The sequence below is a fragment of the Pseudophryne corroboree genome, chromosome 3, assembly GCF_028390025.1.
Source record: "Pseudophryne corroboree isolate aPseCor3 chromosome 3, aPseCor3.hap2, whole genome shotgun sequence".
Taxonomy (NCBI): Eukaryota; Metazoa; Chordata; class Amphibia; order Anura; family Myobatrachidae; genus Pseudophryne; species Pseudophryne corroboree.
In genome coordinates this window covers 732,849,941-732,857,413 of record NC_086446.1, presented here as the reverse complement: position 1 = coordinate 732,857,413, position 7,473 = coordinate 732,849,941, and the positions used below count along the sequence as shown (strand labels likewise).

The following is a 7,473-nucleotide window of genomic DNA, read 5'->3' as shown; positions in this document are numbered from 1 at the left end:
GGGTGGTCTCATTGGTTCCTCTGTTGTCTCTATGCCATTTCATCAGGGACTGGTCCTGGAAGTCAATTTAAAACGTTAAAAAGCTACAGTGTGCCGACACCCTTTGCAGAGGAGTACATCAACACACTCAAGCCTCAAGGAGTTTAGCACCAACTGACCCAGCCCCAAGAGCCTGTCTCTGTAGCGGATCAGCCCTGAACCATTTGCTGGCTGGAAAACTGAGCTCTCTAACCTGCATCCAGAGTCACTCTTCCCCTCACTTTTGAAGCCTGCTCTCTGCAGCCTGAAATTGGGAGTCCGGTGGGGGACAGATGAGTAGCAGTTCTAACTTCCTTCACAGCTCTGGGGATCCACCAAGGCAAGTTCCCCTTGTTTGCGCTTGCACCCAGAGCCGGATTAAGGGGGGTGCCAAGGGGACACAGTACCCCAGGCCCCCCTTATATTGGGGGCCCCCTGCATGCCATCAAGCACTGGACGTTTACATGATTTTTTTGATTTTTGTTTTCATAAACAGAACCCCCCTCCCCCCAACCCTCTGCCGCATGGATCAAATTTGTTTTCCAGAGATGGAGACAGCCCTGTCTCCATCTCTGCACTGGACGGTCACACCTGCAGTCACAATCAGAGCCGCCGGGCAAACACGCACGGCTGCTCCTCACAGAGAGCTCTCAGCAGAGCTCTCTGCAGCGCTGGATACACTGCAGGCAGCAGAGGGAGCTACTGAGTATGTGCAGCAGCAGCACCGCTCACATGGACTCCGGCAGTGACAATCTCCACCAGCTCCTCTTCTCTCTTGGTATGGTTAGTGCTTAATGGTGTGTGTGTTTGTTCACTTTGCATGTATGCATGCTGTGTGTGTTGTGTGTAAGTATGCTACAGTATGTATGTGTGTTTGTATGTATGTTTGCTGTGTGTGTATGTATGCTGTTTGTGTATGCATGCTATGTGTTGTGTATATGTACAGTATGTATGGTGTGTGTGTGTGTGTGTGTGTGTGTGTGTGTGTGTGTGTGTGTGTGTGTGTGTGTGTGCTATGTGTGTATTTGTAGCCAGTGTGTGTGTGTGTGTGTGTGTGTGTGTGTGTGTGTGTGTGTGTGTGTGTGTGTGTGCGCAGTATGTATGCTGTGAGTGTTGTGTGTATGTACAGTATGTATGGTGTGTGTATGTTGTGTGTATGTATGCTATGTATGTGTTTGTAGGTATGCTGTGTGTGTATTAGGTTTTCGTCTTGAAGTAGGGCTGACAGAAAATTAATTTTGTGACAGGCAGATTATACAGACCTGTACTATTTTAACCAGCAGCTTGCGTGCCCTTAGATGCTAGAAGAAGCATTCCCCAGCATCATACTATACCACCTACCGTGTGACAGTGTAATATTGTTTTTGTTTTTCTTCATTAGATAAATGTGATCTCTATATTTCTGTTCAGTAATATTTACTGTTACTGCTTCTAACAGCTCTCTGCTTATATGTGTGATGTGTGTATATATATATATATATATATATATAGAACCCCCCTCCCACCTATATACACTATATATAGCACTCAGGGGGCCCCCTTGTATTAAGTACCCCGGGCCCCGTGGAGCCCTAATCCGGCCTTGCTTGCACCCGAACCATGAACTCCAGTCAAACTACACACCCAGTGGCCAAGGATTACTCACAGAGCATGGAGAAAGAATTATGAGACGTTGCTCCAGTAGTCATTCCCTCTATTCAGGACTTTGCTTGCGGAAACCACTAAGAAAATGCAACAAGGGAAACATTTTTATGTCAAAGCAAACTTCTCACATGGTGAGCTGAAGGAGGATAATTACATGGAACCACCACCAGGATTTAAGGGCTTTCTACGGCCTGTCCTCCAGAGAGACATATGTGGCCTGAAGCAGGCTCCAAGAACATGGAAAATAAAAATAAATTAGGTGCCTATAAAGGAGGATTCTGTAAGGAGCAAAGGAGACACCTGATTACACGCAGAAATTGTGGCTCTATCTACTCATTTACAGTATGCGGAATATCGCCTCTGTTTTGGGGAAATAGCCAGGATTTTTATACAAAAGACCCAGAGAACATATAATGCATTAACTGGGTATTTATTTTTATTTAAAGACATAAAGGGGGTCATTCCGAGTTGTTCGCTCGCTAGCAGTTTTTTGCAGTCATGCAAATCACTGCGGCCAGCAGTGCGACAGAAAAGCTTCGCTAGACCTTGTGTGAAACTACATCGGCCATTGTGAAAGTAAGTCGCGCGTGCGCATTGCGCCGCATACGCATGCGCAGAAGTGCCGTTTTTTTGCATCATCGCTGCGCAGCGAACATTTTCAGCTAGCGATCAACTCGGAATGACCCCCAAAATACAGGAGATCATTGAGGACTAGTCCATGTTTGCTGCTTGTTCATGCTGCAAGTCTCTTATTTCACAACATCCCAAAGGCGTACCTACCAAAATGTGACCGGAGCAGAGCAGGACCCTTCTGAAACTAGGGTGTGTGGCATTGCTGCAAGGGGGTGTGGTCTCCCAGCAAATGCTATGTCTGCGAACCACACCCCCATTTTTGTCATGCTGGGGGTATGCTCAGCGTTCGGGGAACTGCCGGGCACGCCCCCAGTCACTCTCTCCCGTGAATAGATACATGCACACTGCAGCTATTCGTTGCTAGCTCTGCTAGGCTGAGCAGCAGATGATAGGGGGCCTCACAACCACCCGCTTCCACCCCCCTCCATGGGACACTTTGGCCCATGGGTGGAATGATAGCACAGTGCAAGAAAAGTGGGAGTGTCCCGCCCAAAATTAGGATGACTTGGAGATATACAAAGGAGTACCTCCTGACTGTCCCGATATTAGTTAGACAGTACCGTTTTTTGAGCACTGTCCTGCTGTTCCATCCGTGGGCCGCAGTGTCCCGAGGTGGGGGGGGGGGGGCAGTTAGGAGACCCTCTCACTTGCTGCTCTGCTTAGGCAGCAGCGAATAAATGCGCATGTGCAGTCAGAATGCCCGGTTAGGGTTAGTCCCCACTGGGGGGAGCTTAAGGTAAGGCACTAAGGGGGGAGGTTAGGTTTAGGCTGCAGGAAGGAGGGGGGTGTAGGGGAGAGGGCTTAGCATACTTACCTCGACCCTGTTGCGATTGTAAAGATTGGGATGCCGGCATCGGTCATGTTACCACCAGCATCCCATCCTTTGGCCACTCATATCAAAGCCCCTATATAATATAATCTTGCAAAATATAGACCTAAATAATATAGTCCAATATATTATAAAATAAACAGAAATTACTGTAAAAACGTATGCACACTTACTGATAAAATGGAGGAAAAAAAGGAATTATGATAGGGGCAGATGTATTAAGCCTGGAGAAGTGATAAAGCAGTGATAAGTGGAAGGTGATAATGCACCAGCCAATCAGCTCTTAACTGACATTTTTCAAACCCGTAATGATTGGCTGGTGCGTTATCACCTTCCACTTATCACTGCTTTATCACTTCTCCAGGCTTAATACACATTGGGGGTCATTCCGAGTTGTTCGCTCGCAAGCTGCTTTTAGCAGCTTTGCACACGCTAAGCCGCCGCCTACTGGGAGTGAATCTTAGCTTATCAAAATTGCGAACGAAAGATTCGCAATATTGCGATAAGACATCTCTGTGCAGTTTCTGAGTAACTCGAGACTTACTCGGCATCTGCGATCAGTTCAGTGCTTGTCGTTCCTGGTTTGACGTCACAAACACACCCAGCGTTCGCCCAGACACTCCTCCGTTTCTCCAGCCACTCCCGCGTTTTTACCAGAAACGGTAGCGTTTTTTCACACACACCCATAAAACGGCCAGTTTCCGCCCAGAAACACCCACTTCCTGTCAATCGCATTACGATCACCAGAACGAAGAAAAAACCGTGAGTAAAATTCCTAACTGCATAGCAAATTTACTTGGCGCAGTCGCAGTGCGGACATTGCGCATGCGCACTAAGCGGAAAATCGCTGCGATGCGAAGAAATTTACCTAGCGAACAACTCGGAATGACCCCCATTGTGCCTATTTGTTAGCGCACGTCATTGTGTTTCCCTTTTGCCTGTTATTTCACTTCTTTCTTTTTTTACAGAACAGAAAATGGCAAGCGCTCTTCCTACCACCGGCATTCTTCCGCAATTTATGGAGAAGCAATAATACAACCAGTATCCTGTTCATCTACTGAAAAACGTGCCATGTATGTCTCAACCAGTTTTAGATTACATTACAAATATATTAAAAGTAGCTTAAAGAATAAGTAACTTTGATATATACTTTATATCATTCTTAGGGGTTTATTATGGAAAGCCCATTTTTCCCTGCAAATTTGCCATGCTGGGGAAGCCGGCTGAAGAAGGAATGCAGCAGCTGACACTTGTAAAAAAAACAATATTTAAATAAATACAGTGCACACAACTGAATGTGGAAACCATTTATTAAAAAAATCACTCCCATGAACCCTCTCTCTCGCCAGTTACTTACAAATCCCTTGGCAAAGGTCCTCCCCTGTCAGTGTCGGACTGGGGCATGAATGGCCCACCAGGGGAATGCATTGGTAGGGGCCCATGTTTAGGGGTGTGGCCAGCAGTCACATTGGTTTGCCTAACTATGATAGAGTGAATGGTCTGGGCCCCTTGATAAATATATATATATATATATATAGTAAAATACTGCCAGTGCATGCATGATAATGTACCAGATTAATAACACCATAGTCCTGTACAGTATAAGGTGCGGGATGTATTAAGATACATCGCCGCCCCTCGCCGCATATCGCAGCGATGTTGATCGCATATGTACTAACATATGCGATCAATATCGCAATGCGGTGATGGAGGCCCCCCGCGATACCTGTGAGGTGGTCTGCGCGGGGTCTCCGTCACCTTCCAGGGGTCTCCACACTGCCTGGACGCCGGGAAGCAGCAGCAGGGCCAGGGCTGCCTGGAGGAAGTTATGCCAGGTGGGAGAGGGGGAGGCGTCTGCGGCGGGTTGCGGTGGTCGGCGATAAGAAGCCCTTAGGCTTCTATAGGGTATTGCCATCCAGAGATGGCGATACCCTGGACGGCGAAAACGCGGCGGTAGGGTCTTAGTACATTTGAAAATGCGGTAAAACCCCCATTTTCGGGGGTTTTACTGCATTTTTCCTTTAGTACATCCCGCCCAAGGTAACATAAGTATAATGTATAATTCAAGTGCAAAGTCTGGAACCTGATCCCTAGAGGAGAAGGTGGGCCCCCAGGCAGTGGGGCACACTGGGGGTTTCCCTTGCACCCCGTTGGGCCAGTCCAACCCTGCCCATATAGGCATCCTGTTAATTGGCAAAGTAAAAAACCCTTGTAAACAATGCACAACTTCTTCCTATGGAAGCCCGTCCAAATGATAAGCCCAGACTCTACTGTAGGAATGAATGGGAGCACTCTGGTTAAACAATGGACACTGGGACCCAAACAACTGTAGTGAGAAACGGGTGTGGTTCACAGGGTCGACCACACTTAGGTCGACAGTGTCTAGGTCGACCACTATTGGCTGACAGTGACTACGTCGACACCTAAAATGGGTCGACACAAGCATTATGTCGACTTGAACAAGGTCGACATGAGTTTTTTTATTTACAAAATTGGTGTAGTTTTCTTTGTAGAGTGACCGCTAACCCCAGTTAGTGCACTGTGTCCCCTCGCATGGCTTCGGGCAAGATTACCGTTCCCAATCGTAGTCCACGTGGATCGTAAAGTATGAAAAAGTTTTTAAAAAATTGTAAAAAACTCATGTCGGCATTTTGCTATGTCGACCTAGTGACTGCGTCGACCTAAAAAACATGTAGACATCATGCATGTCGACCAATAGTGGTCGACTTAGAGACCGGATACCGTGAGAAACATGGGGTTCTATTTACTAAGCCTTAAGGTGGGTACACACTGGCCGATATATCGGGCGTTCTCTTGAATGGCCGATATATCGCGGTTCCGTCGGTCAGTGTGTACAGCCGATACGTCTGTGAACTCCGTCGTTCAGACGTATTGCGTCGGCCCCGCAGCACAGCTGACGGCCAACATATCTACCGATATATTGGCGCGTCGCTGTTTGTGTACGGGCGGGCGGCCGACCGCCCGTACACATGCTGCGGCGGCCGGCGGTGATTGACAGCTGAACTGGGCGGGCGTGTGTACACGCGCGCCCAGTTCATGACGTCAGTCCCTGACGGATCGGGCAGTGTGTATGCACAGCATACTGCCCGATCCGTCCATAGATATATCTGCAGATCAATTGATCTGCAGATATATCTATCAGTGTGTACCCACCTTTAGATGGAGATAAAGTGGACGGAGATACAGGGGTACATTTACTAAGCAGTGATAAGTGAGCCAGTGGAGAAATTTCCCCATCAACCAATCAGCAGCTCTGTCTCATTTTATAGTAGGCAAATTATAGATGTTACTTCAGTGCTGATTGGTTGCCATGGGCAACTTCTCCACTGGCTCACTTCTCCACTGTTATCACTGCTTAGTAAATGTACCCCAAAGTACCAGACAACCAGCTCATAACTGTCATTTTTCAAACACAGCCTGTGACATGGCAGTTAGGAGCGGATTGGCTGATACTTTATCTCGACCCACTTTATCTCTGTTCAAGGCTTAGTAAATAGACCCCTTAGTGAGCAAACATGAATTGACTACACAGTGGCATATCTATACTGGGAGCAGGGAGCACAGGGCTCATGGGCAACTAACTCTACAGTTTGACCTCTATAGCCATTTTACAGAAATATGTAACAGTCATCCAACAAATCCGCAATACAACAGTAATCATTAGACCATATGCACAGTCGGTCTTAATGCATCTTAAGACTGTTTTCATTCTCATAATAGCTATTTTCTCATATTAGCGTCTTTTTCTCTCAAGTCTGATTTGACATATGCTGAGACTTGAGGCTCACTGTGGCTGAGACCAGGGCTGGAATGGGCGTGAACTTGCAGAAAGTGGGCGTTAATGCGACTGCCATGGATGTGCAGTCACAATGTAAGTACAGTAAGGGCATTTTCAGGGCATGTAGGGACCTTATTCAGGTTTGTCAGCAAATCAAAAAAGGAAACAACAGGGAAAAAGCATGTTGCACTGCAGATGGGGCAGATGTAACACGTGCACAGAGAGCATGGCCGGATTAAAGGAGGGGCGACAGGAGCGGTCGTCCCGGGGCCCCTACACACTATCACCCAAATCATATGCCAGCGGCACTATTTAAACAGGAGCATAGCATTTAGCTGTGTTGCCATTCTCTCCCCTATTCGGCAGCGGCAGTGAGGAAGGATGACGCTCTCCCGCGGTTGCCCAGCAATGGCCCCGCTCTGCATTATGAGACGAGACAGAAAGGACACGCTGCAACCTCCCCCTCCCGTGCAGCTATCTCTCCGCCGTCGTGTGAAAGAGAAGCATGGAGGAATCTGTGACAGCCCGGTGTCCGCTTCCCACCAGCGCA

General features: G+C 47.7%; 1 long non-coding RNA gene across 1 annotated transcript; it reads left to right on the top strand.

Moving 5' to 3' along the window:
- The first annotated feature begins 642 nt into the window (after positions 1 to 642).
- LOC135058211 (uncharacterized) lies at positions 643 to 4,457 on the top strand. The gene is made up of 3 exons (XR_010244682.1): positions 643 to 796; positions 4,093 to 4,197; positions 4,291 to 4,457. It is a non-coding gene; the product is annotated as an uncharacterized LOC135058211 (long non-coding RNA).
- The last annotated feature ends 3,016 nt before the right edge of the window (positions 4,458 to 7,473 follow it).